The sequence below is a fragment of the Anomalospiza imberbis genome, chromosome 5 (assembly GCF_031753505.1).
Source record: "Anomalospiza imberbis isolate Cuckoo-Finch-1a 21T00152 chromosome 5, ASM3175350v1, whole genome shotgun sequence".
Taxonomy (NCBI): domain Eukaryota; kingdom Metazoa; phylum Chordata; class Aves; order Passeriformes; family Viduidae; genus Anomalospiza; species Anomalospiza imberbis.
The window spans coordinates 3,264,560-3,276,089 of NC_089685.1; the positions used below are offsets into that span (position 1 = coordinate 3,264,560).

Here is an 11,530-nt window from a genome sequence, read left to right on the forward strand (position 1 = left end):
AACACCTGACGTTTTGGCAGCTAAAATTAGGTGAGATGAGTCTCATCTGTTGGTAGAACCAAGGAGGATATTGGATATCTACTACAGACAAATATTTTTAGATTAGCCATTGAGGAAATTTGCATCAAGTGGTCCTCAGGAGCTGCCTCCATAGGCCTCTGGATTGCTTGTGTTAATATTTCTGCAAGTTTTGGCATATGGAGGAACTCCTGAAGGCCAGGAGAAGGATAATAATAGAATCATGAAATCCTAGAATGGTTTGGGTTGGAAGGGACCTTAAAGAACATCTCTTCCAACCCCTCTGCCCTGGGGAGGGACACCTTCCCCTGGACCAGGTTGCTCCAAGCCCCATCCAGTGCTGATTGATGACAAGGCGAGCAGGACAGCACAGGTAATTATAGACATGACAACAGTCCCATGCAAAACAGTGCACGTACAATTCAGTCCATATGCTATAAAATGACAAGAATATAATCAGCATCAATCAGGTCGGTTTTGATAGAAAATCAGCATTTTTAACAGAGTTTGGCTTAGCATTCTAGAGTGAAATTACAGGTTTGTTTGATAGAGGTAATGATGACAGTACAAAATGCTCAGACCTTTGTCCTCGCACCCCATACTCCCTCTTTGGGGATATATTTCCATTAAAAAACTGGCACTGAAAATGAGCACAAATTATTATTTGCAAAATGGATTAAAAAGTGTCTGCCTGGCAGACCTCAAATTCCAGCTTTGGCTGGGAATTAGCACCAAATGCAATTTGGAAGGTGAGGTGTCACAGGGATGAGGAGTCTGGTGGTAAACACAGAGTCATTGCTGCTGATGTGCCTCTTTCTGATCACACGTGGATGAATAGATTGACTTGGGCTCCCCAAGCAAACTCTGGGGAGTTTAATTTAAATATTTAAATACTTGCTAATGGCAAATTCTCCACCAAGGGAGAAGGATGGCTGGTTATCCCTGTCTGCTGAAGGATTATACTCTGAAAGATGGGATCATGAAAGAACTCAATATGGTCTCCCAGTGTGACTGGCTGAAATGGTTGATGCCAACCCTCTGTAAGAATCACGTCCTCCTTTCTGTGCATGGTGGGGAGCTCTGTCCTGCTCGTGGCTGTGAGAGGATGTTGGAAAAGAGGTAAAAGGATCAGGAGAGAAATATCACATCCAGAGTAAGGAACGGAGCTGGGGAAGGGTCTGGAGCCCCAGGAGAGGCTGAGGGAGCTGGGAAGGGGCTCATCCTGGAGCAAAGGAGGCTCGGGGGGGACCTTGTGGCTCTGCACAAGTCCCTGACAGGAAGGGACAGCCTGGGGGGTTGGGCTCGGCTCTCCAGAAACCAGCAATAGGATGAAAGGAAACAACCTCAATTTGCACCAGAGGATGTTGTCTTCATCTGAAAGGGAAAATCTTTTCACTGAAAATATTGTCAAGCACTGTCACAGGCTTCCCAGGGAAGTGGTGGAGTGCCCATCCCTGGAAGTGCTCAAAAGACATGTGAATATATCAGCTGGGGATGGGGTTTAGTGGGGAATTTGGCAGTGCTGGGTTAGTGGTTGAATTTGATGATCTTAGAGGGCTTTTCCAGCTGTCATGATTCCATGATTCTGTGATCAATGCCTTGGGGGCTGGAGGCAAAGTTTTGGAGGGAGTGGTCAGGAAATTCTGGCTTTTAGCTGCTGATAAGCTGGGCAGAAGTCTGCCCTTCCACAGGATGTGAGGGAGCAGGCTCTCATGGGGTCTTTAAACATCAAACAGTCACAGCAAGACCAAATGACTCCAAGTGGAAGCCAGACAAGCTCAAAGAAGAGAAGAGCTTCAAGACCACAGCAGGAAACACGATCTACCACTGGAACGAGTGGTGACGTGAGTGGTGGCTCCTTCCCTGCGTGATGCTTTTCTGGGCTGGAGCACATGGGCATGTGCAGGGACCCCCACGCTGGGCTAACCAGGGGAATGCATCAGCATTTCACCTCAGAAAGGCCCAACCAGATGATCTCACACCACTCATGACTCTGATTTGAACTCCCCACGTCTCCCCGGGCTGGGACACTCGCCAAGCCCATCTCTCCTCCAAGGGGAGCTCTGTGTCAGAAGGAGGAGCCATGCAGAGCCAGCAGTGCCTCCCCTGAGCCAACTGTGCACCACTCACTGCTGGGATGTGCTCCAGCACTTCGGGCTTTATCACGTCCCTGCTGCCGGTCACACGGCGCTGACAAGGCCCTGACTCAGACGGGATGTGCACGACTCCATCTGCCTCCCTGACCCACTGCTCCTGTACCCAATGGCTGCTGGCTGATTTCAGGGTTTGGACGTTTTCCTTGCACCAGCTCGGATGACTTCAGCCACAATATTTCCCCGAATGCCCACGGCTGCTTTTCCTGCAGACATTTCAGCACCGGCAGCTGTTTGGCAGCATTTTGTGCCGCTGCAGTTGGGATGGAGGACAGTGACTACACCAGCAGTGAATTTTGGGGTTTGCAGCCTGTGGCAGGGGTGGTGACACCCCAGTGGTGCTGCTGGCACCGGTCTCGTTGCTTCCCTGTGACTGCTCAGCTCAGCTCAGCAGGGATGAGCCGTGCCACCCACGGCCTGAGCACAGGCTGGGGAGGGAGATGTTCTACACAGGGATCTGCCTCAAAAAACACCTTCTCTCCCAGGAGTCTCCCACCACGTGGAGAACAAGACAGCTAGAAGATGGTGGCTTCAGCAGGTGCATCTTACAAAGTGTGGTTTGGCCTCCTCACAGCTTGGGAAGGAGACTTGCAAGGAAAAGGCAGTTGTTCTAGAAAATGCTGTGTGTGAGCTCCTTGCCTGTGTGAGGGGGATCTTATGGAGCAGAGGATGGACATGGCATGCCCTGGCCACGTGGAGGAAACACCCTCCATTCTATGTCCAACCTGTTTGGTGATAGCAAATCTGTGCACTCATTCCCCTGCACGTGCCTCAGTTTCCCTGTTTATAAAACCCAATTCCATAACCTGAGCAATACAATGACCCCCAGCTGCATCCTACATATGAGGTGGGAAAGAAATATCCTGGCCGTTGACCACAGAAGGTCTTGTTCTTCCAAATCTTCTTCTTGGCTGAATCTGCTCATTTTCTTAAAAATTGCTCCCTATGAAGGTGGTGAGGCCCTGGCACAGGTGCCCAGAGAAGCTGTGGCTGCCCCTGGATCCCTGGAAGTGTCCAAGGCCAGGCTGGACAGGGCTTGGAGTGCCCTGGGACAGTGGAAGGTGTCTCTGCCCATGGCAGAGGGTTGAAACTGGGTGATCTCTAAGGTCCCTTCCAGCCCAAACCATTCTGTGATTTCTTCAGGTATTCTTTGGGTACTTGGCCACCCAGGTGGAATTTCTCCTCATCCTCCACAGTGAAGGTGAGGGGATTTTTCCCCCTGCCCCATTCAGACAGGTTGTGGGTTGTCTCATTGAAGGCATCACCCAACACTGTGGAGGATGCACCAATTTAATCCCAGAATTAACCCCTGTAAATAATGAAAAGATTTCTGAATGATTCAGTCTAACCTTTCACACTCAAAGGACAGTGTTTTATGGCCTGCAACACATTTTCCAGACGGGCCCTGCTGCTCTCCTCATACCACTCTGGACTTCCAGGGACAAATAAATAAATGTGATATAACATAGGATGCCTTTGTGCCAGCCAGTTATACTTTTAAAACAGAGTCAGAGATTTGCCACATGAGTTGGCAAAAATTACTCCAGTAGCCCAAAAAATGCATTGCCAGAGCTTTTTTCATGGGATGCCCAAGCAATGATGCAATCTAATGTTTCTTGCAGCTTCACTATATCATGCAGAGACAGCAAGAGAAGTGTGCAGAAAGTATCCAAAAGTCCTGGGCTGAAATCCCAGAAAATCTGGTGGCAGGATTTCCATCCATTCCAGTAGAGCCAGGACATCTCCCCTGAGAATTCCTGCTGGCTCTGCTGCTTTGCTGGGCTGTGTGTCCATCTCCAGCTTTTTTTTATTTTTTTTTTTTTTTAATTTTTTTTTTTCTGTTACCAATACAAAAGACAGAGGAGCCTGGAGCCTGTTTTACTCGTAGGGGCGTTGGGCAATTTAACTCACCCATTCTTGCATGGTGGGTGGGCATTATCTTTTTGGAGGGTAAAAATAACCTCATTATTCTCTTTATTGCCTGAATTTCTGCCCAATTTCTGCCCATGCTGAAGGGTAGGAGCAGATTCATGCTCCCAGGCCATGCTGTGCCTCCAGATGTGAGGTTTGTTGCCAGAGTTCTGCTCCCTCTCCCCATCCTCTCTCATTACAGGCTTTAAACTGTGGCCAATTAATATGAATAATGGGATCAGAGGTGGGTTTTCCTGGTGTTTCCTCTTTCCTGCCTGCGGTACAGGTGAAATCCAGCCCAGTGGGATGCCTGGGCTGGGAGATGGACCAGCATTATACCATTGTCACACAGGGATCCATCCGTCCATCCATCCATCCATCCATCCATCCATCCATCCATCCATTCATCCTCTGAACAACTCATGGATTCTTCCGCTCTACGTTTTCTGGTCCAAAAGTAAAGTACAAGCTCCATGTATTTTTTTAGATACTTTCATCATGGAAGTTGCTATTGCTCTATGTTCATCCTGGACCTTGGGTTTATGTCTTTCAAAAAAAGCAACAAAACCAGGGCTCAGAGTGTGCTGGGGATGGTTTCCTTCGGGAAGGATCCACAGATCTTCATTGCCAAAGGGCTAAGTTGGACTCTGTAGGAAAGAACCATTCCCAGATGGTTTGGCTCCCCAGTGAAACTCGTGGCATCTGAAAATCCCTTCAAGACACAGAATCACAGAATCATAAGATTGGAAAAGACCTCCAAGACCATTGAGTCCAACCTTTGACTGAAAAGATCAAAGGATGGTGGGGTGTCTTAGATCTTCTCCATTTGATGAGCAAGGGTGAGCCAGTTCCTCCTGAGTGTGTCATGCCCATGTCTTCCTGAAAAGCCAGGAGGTATTTGTGTTTAAAGAACTGAAATTTGTTTTCCTACGCAAAAGAGAGCTCCTGACACAGCATCCCTGTGATCCCAAGACAACAGGAGAGGGCTTGAAGTTCAGAGAGGCAGAAGTGTGGGAGACACTTTTGCCACTGGATGTGTCATAGGGGGGTCAAAGCCAGGAAGAAGGTGACATCACAGGTGCATCACCCTGCAGATACAAGTCATGGGTAGGATGGGAAACCAAGGGATGAGTCAGAGCCAGCTGCTGGGAAGGAGACAACACTGCTGTGCTTTGTGCTGGGTCTACATCCCCTTTGCTGTCTCAGGCAGAGGATTGCCTTGCTCAGGTTTATAGCTCAGTGTAGGACACAGTGAGGTCCTGGAATATTCCCTCTGGGGGATGGACACCAGTACCTGGAGCAGGGGGTTGCCATCCAGCCCTGGTGGGATCTATCCCAGCCCTACCTCTTGTATCCTGTGTGTCCTCCAAGGTCCCACATCGAATCCTCTGAGAGCTTCAACATCCCAGGTGAAACAATGGCTGGTTGTCTCCATTCTCACACTGCAAGCCCAGGAGACACAAGGGGTCTGCATGAACCCAAGGAACCAAAGGGAACCCCAAAGAACTCACCAGCAGACCCCCTGCAGCTTTTTCCTGGAGAACATTTTCAAGGCTTCCCTACTTCCCAAGTGCCAGGCAAACCCTGGGCTGGGAAGAGCTCAGGTAAGTTGCTGCAGCTCTGCCCATCAGCTTTTTCATGTGGTGATTCAGATCCCTCGTGTGGCTTTATCCCGACCGCTCCGTCCTTGTGCAGCGCGGAGGCAAACACTGCCAGGAGTTTGTGAGTTTGAATATTCCTGGCTAGCAGGAAGCCAACGTTTGAGTTGTCCAGCGCTCAGGAGTGTTAGAGGAGCCCTAAATGGCCGAATTGTTACTTGTGCTGAAAGAAGCAGGCATGGTGTTTCCAATTATTCTTCATTTCAGACAACAGCGAGCTGTTTTGGTTTATTGGAGCAGCAGCTGGGTAGAGGAACAATATTGAGTAAACGATGCTGAAAAAGGCTCAGTGTGAGGCAACAAATTTTTCTGACATAGACCCAACCTTACTCTGGAATATTGCTGGCAAGTCAATAATAGGTACAGCAGAAATCAATCGGGAATAATGTTGCAAATGAGGCAGGGAGCACAAAAAGTTCTTTCAGCACCGTAAATAAATCCCTGTTTGTTAGAACAAGTAGCATTTATGACATGATATGGAGCTTCCAAAAGCAGAGATTTGGGCAAACAGGGGAAGACGTTGAGTTTATTAAGCAGACAAGAAATAGGCAGCCTAAGCAGACAAGAAATAGACAACCTCTTTCTTCTTTTCATCTCAACAGCGTAGAGATGAAATATTAGAAAAAAAAAAAAAAAGCAAGCAAAGGGTTCTGGAGCTAAAACACCTTACAGAGAGATTCGGCTGGGGGGAGGCAGTCTCATGCTAGAGACTTTGCTCTCTTGGGCATAAAATTATTTTTAGGTTACAAACCTATGTTAAGATCCTATAGAATTTAGCAGGAAATTATACCTTTTTGTCGAGCTCTTAGCTGATATTAAATCAGTGCAATAGAATTTTAGAGGTTATTAAAAACTCTGTAAAAATTAAATTATTCTCTGTTTAACTCTGCAGATTTTAAAATAACTTCTATAAAACTAAGTTACATTTCTATTGACTCCCACTGCTTTCTTTCCTTACCCAGTTCTACGAGATTTTTCCCCATAAAGCTTTATTACGAAACATTAAAATTGCAGTTGATTTTCACTTGCAAGTGGACTGTCTTTCAGCTATTTTAGTATTTATTAAAATGTACAACTTGATAGTGCTAAAAAATCAGTAGCATGGCAGAAAAATCGCATTAAAAATCCACAGATACATATGGAAAGAAATGTGATGTTAAAATCACTTAAACTATATTGAAATTGTGGGTTTTAAACCTTGGAAGGTCTGGTATCATCTAGATACTGAAAAGACTAAGGGAAACTCAAACTGCAAACAAGGAAGGGCATTAGGAAAAAATCAGATTTTTTTAATGCATGAGACAGAGTAAGGAAACCTGGAAGGAAACTGGCAATCTTTCAGTCCATCAGAGAGTAAAAGGGGCAATTAGGATGTTGCAGAGAAGAGAAATGATTTCTTTGTGCCTGTTTCCAATCCAGAGGTTGTCAGTGAAATTCTTGTTCTGTGCTTGCTCATTGCATGTAATAAATCTGGGAATATTGTCAAAGAATTAGGCTAAACTCATACTTAAACATTTTGCTGGAATAACTGCGTCAGCAGAAGCCCATGTGCTTTTTATATTATAGCAGCAAAAAGTCAGCATAATGCAAAAGACAGCTTATTCTGCTGGAGGGAGCCTGTTTACCCAAAACTAACAAAAACTGAAGTGTCAACAGAAGATAAGTGTGTGTAATATCCCCACTGAGGCTGCACAGCCCCATGACTTCCAGGATGGGTCAGGAAAAACCTGCAGGGTTGAGTAGCTCCTTCCCAACAGAAGTGTCCAAGGCCAGGTTGGATGGGGTTTGGAGCAACCTGGGACAGTGGAAGTGTCCCTGCCCATTGCAGGTGGTGGAACTGGATAATCTGGAATGTCCCTTCCCACCCAAACCATTCCGTGATTCTGTGATTGGTGGCTTAAAGAGCAAGGAGCCAGCCTGGGGGTCACAGGAAGATCCAGGCAGGAGAGCATGGGTGGGGTCCCATGGGTGCTGCCTCAGGGGGCTCCCTGTGCCAGCCCTGATCCTCTTGCTCCAGGGCTTGTGGAATGGACCTGGTGGTCTCCTGGGGGCTTGGATGTCCTTGGCACAGAGGACAGGCTGGTGCACATTGGTCTTTCTTGGATACAGATTTAGGACATGGCCATAGAATCACAGAATCACTAAGGCTGGAAAACACCATTAAGGTCATCCAGTCCAACCATTAACCCAACACTGCCAAACCCATCACTAATCCATGTCCCCAGCTGCCACATCCACAGCTCTTTTAAATCCCTTCAGGGATGATGACTTCACCACTTCACTGAGCAGATTGTTCCGATGCTTGACCACCCTTTCCATGAACAAATTTTTCCTAATATTCAACCTAAACTTCCCATGGTGCAACTTGATGCCATTTCCTCTTGTTCTGTCCCTGTTCCCTGGGAGCACAGCCCGACCCCCCCCGGCTGTCCCCTCTTGTCAGGGACTCGTGCAGAGCCACAAGGTCCCCCCTGAGCCTCCTTTGCTCCAGGCTGAGCCCCTTCCCAGCTCCCTCAGCCTCTCCTAGGGCTTCAGACCTTTCCCCAGCTTTGTTGTCCAGCTCTGCACATGCAAGAAAGGCCCAGGAAGCAGGGAGCTGTTTTCTCAGTATAGGCACTGCTAACGTCCCTTTTAGAACATCCCATATGGTGGATTGAAAGACACAGGGATCAGTTCGGAATATACACCTGTAATGCCTATTCCTGGTCCTTAGAGGACATTTTTGGACGTTCTCATGCAAACCACATCAACAATCCCCAAGAACGAGCAGGCAAGTGGCCAGGGCAGTGTCCCAGCCATGGTTTGTAGGTACTGGTTGTGATGCCAAGTGCTCTGCTTTGGGACAACCCCAACTATTGAGTATTTCCTAGCACCTTTCTCTGAAATGTTTATCTGGAGAAGTCATATGAGCACAGAAAGAGATGCTGGAAAAATAGGATGAACTGAAGAGCAAGAGGTTTTTAGGACTATTTCATGCACTTCCACATATTCTGGGGACAATTAGCTATGAAGTATGAAAGCCATTAGGAAATACGCGTGTTAATTGCATTAAAAGTCTGTGACAAACCAAAGGCCCTGGAGCACACCTGGGTAATGGTGTACTCTGCTATGAAAGAGCAGAGGAGTATCAGCAATACTGGCTGTCTTCTCAGGCCCTGAGTCCATCTGGCAGCATCTGACCACCAGGATAAGCTCTTCCACCCTCCAGAACAGGGACCTCATAGTCCAACCACCCAGCAGAAGAGCTCAGACTCAAGCCCTCACATGATCTCGGAGAGCTTTCATTAGCCTTGGCCAAAACTAGACCAGGGACCACACTAAAAATTAACAATGTGGGCAACGCTTGTCCCTGTGCCCTGATCCTGGTGTAGATGTCACTGTTGGATCAGACCAAGCTCCAAGCAGTCCAACAGACAAGCTCCTGCAATGCCCCCACACCCATGGGGCTGTTAGCAACAAGCAAGCCTCCACCCAGGAGGAATTTGTGACTGTGGGATCTGTCTCATGTCCTGCAGCATTGCGCAAAAACAGGAAAGCCGTGCAGTCACCGTGGCTAAAAGTAAATTCATGATGAGCTAATATGTTTTGCTCTAATAGTAACATAGTGATGTCTGGTGCTAGCTCAATAGCCAAAAATGACTGGTGATAGTTACACCCTGTGCTTTGCACAGAACAATAAATAAATGATCCAACAAAAATGCCTTGCTCGGCTTGTCCCGTTTCCTCGCTAAGGTGCAGGCAGGAGCACCAGTCCCAAGCTCCTAGAGCCAGGAGTTGTCATGTTTTCGGCTAAGACTTCCAGCATCCTCCATTTATCACTGTCCTCAGTAGTTTTCAGAAATCTCAGCTATGAAGCAACTATCCCAAGTGAAAGCGACAGAAATAGTTGTGCTGGTGAAGGCTCAGCTTGTGCCCTGTGTGGTCACTGTCTACAGCCAAAGAGCTGCAGACATGCAGGGGAGACTTCTCTCAGGTGCATCAAAGGCCACAGCACGTGTTGGGGACAGCTTGTGTCCCCCAGGGCTGCTGTTGAGTGGCCTGGTGAGGGCTAGAGAGGCAACCTTGAATTCCTTCAAGGAGCACCGTGTTCGTCCATCAAGAGCAGCGTGATGGGATCACAGCTCTCTCCACAAAGTAGAGTTTGTAGAGGTTGGGGCTGCCTCATCCCTGGAAATGTTCAAGGTCAGGTTGGATAGGGCTTGGAGCAACCTGGGATAATGGGAGGTGTCCCTGCCCATGGCAGGGGGTTGGAACTGGGTGATCTCTATAGCTCCTTCCAATCCAAAATATTCTATAAAAGGGCAGCAAGGACCTGCTGAACCTTTCTCCCCTTGGTTTCCAGCTGCAGAGCACTTCCCAAAGGAGCCAGGCAGGATCTGGCCCAGCATGAATGATGTGGCTTTTGGCTAGCGCTTTTCACCTGTGGCTCTCAAAGCATTTGGCAAGGGGCTCCCCTCACTTTCCTGTAATTGCAATAATCTCAGCGATGCACATAATGAGTCAGAGGTTTTATCATTACATACCTTTGTGCAAAGGACGTGGCACAAAACCGCATATCTGCAACTCAAAATAATTGCCCCTCGTTAAGGTTGCAGTCATGAGTTAATTGCAGGAAAGAAAATGCAGAAGACTCCAGACGCAATCCCAAGAAATTGTTGCTGTCATTCATCCAGCTGGTCAAAATGTGACGATCAGGATCAGTTACTCAGCAACTGACCTGGCATTGGGCTCCTTTGATTTAAGGTCCCGTAGACTCACTTGAACTTGCAGGCAGAAATAAGTTCTTCTAAGGACAGATAGTCTCCTCTTGGAAACCTAGTGCTTCTTGTGAATCCTGGAATTCCTTTGAATTGGAAGGGTGGAGTTTTTTCCACAGGGGAGCTGACTGCTTGTGAATCAGACTTCTGAAGAAAAAAATTAATTTGGTGATAATTTAAGATTTAGCTAATGCACAGGACGATCTTTTGGCAACAGTGTGATGCAAGCTTGACGTTTTCAGGTTATAAACCTCAAGCAAATAAAAAGAGGGAGAAGGATGGCTTCGGAAAAGTTCCATTGGGCTGTAAGTCAGAGGCTGTTCCACAACATTTTATCTCTGAAATGTCATGCTGTACTGGCCTCAAAGCAAGAAGAACAGACGGTTCATCTAATACAATTATTTTAGGATCCTTTCATCATAAGCAGTGTGCATGCCAAAATGAAAACGTATCATGGGAAAGCATTTCTCATTGAAGCCTGAATCTCCTCCCTAATGTTTATTCTATGTCATGGAGAAGACTAGGGGCCAAATACACTCTGGGTTAAAAACACTGGCATCGGTTCTTGCAACACAAACCTGGCAGGGATTCAGCATGTGACAGCTGAAGGAGGCTGCAGCCTCTCTTGTACCAACAAACCAGTTGGTGCCCAGTGCTGGTGAGTGAGGAAGGGGGAGGATGAGGAGAAATCTGGAGCGTGCTGTGGAGGCTTGCTCCCTTCTGGAGCTGCTGGCTGGCACCCTGGATCACGGCCGTGGTGTCCCAAGAGCCTGCAAGGTGCAAAGTAGGTGGGTAGCAGCAATATCCTCCTACTGTCTTGATATAAATCCCTGCATGGTGGTGAATGTACCTCCTGGCAACAGCTCTTTGAATGCTTCTTGGGAGAAGAAAAAACTTTGGTTGCTGTTAGTTGAGTTGGGGTACTGCGAAATTTTCTCAGCATGATCACATTTATGGATTATTTGGGCTGTTTTGTTCCCACACTCTAGGCTGCTGTCTTTCTTCTTGCCAACACAATCCACACATTTAACAA

The 11,530-nt window shown here is 47.4% G+C and overlaps 1 long non-coding RNA gene across 1 annotated transcript in view; it reads right to left on the bottom strand.

Annotated features, from left to right (window-relative positions):
- Positions 1-11,530, bottom strand: part of LOC137473602 (uncharacterized) — a 34,663-nt gene that overhangs the window by 11,588 nt on the left and 11,545 nt on the right. The window contains exon 3 of the long non-coding RNA XR_010998886.1: positions 10,264-11,267. This is a non-coding gene — a long non-coding RNA (uncharacterized lncRNA). The remainder of the gene's footprint in view (positions 1-10,263; positions 11,268-11,530) is intronic.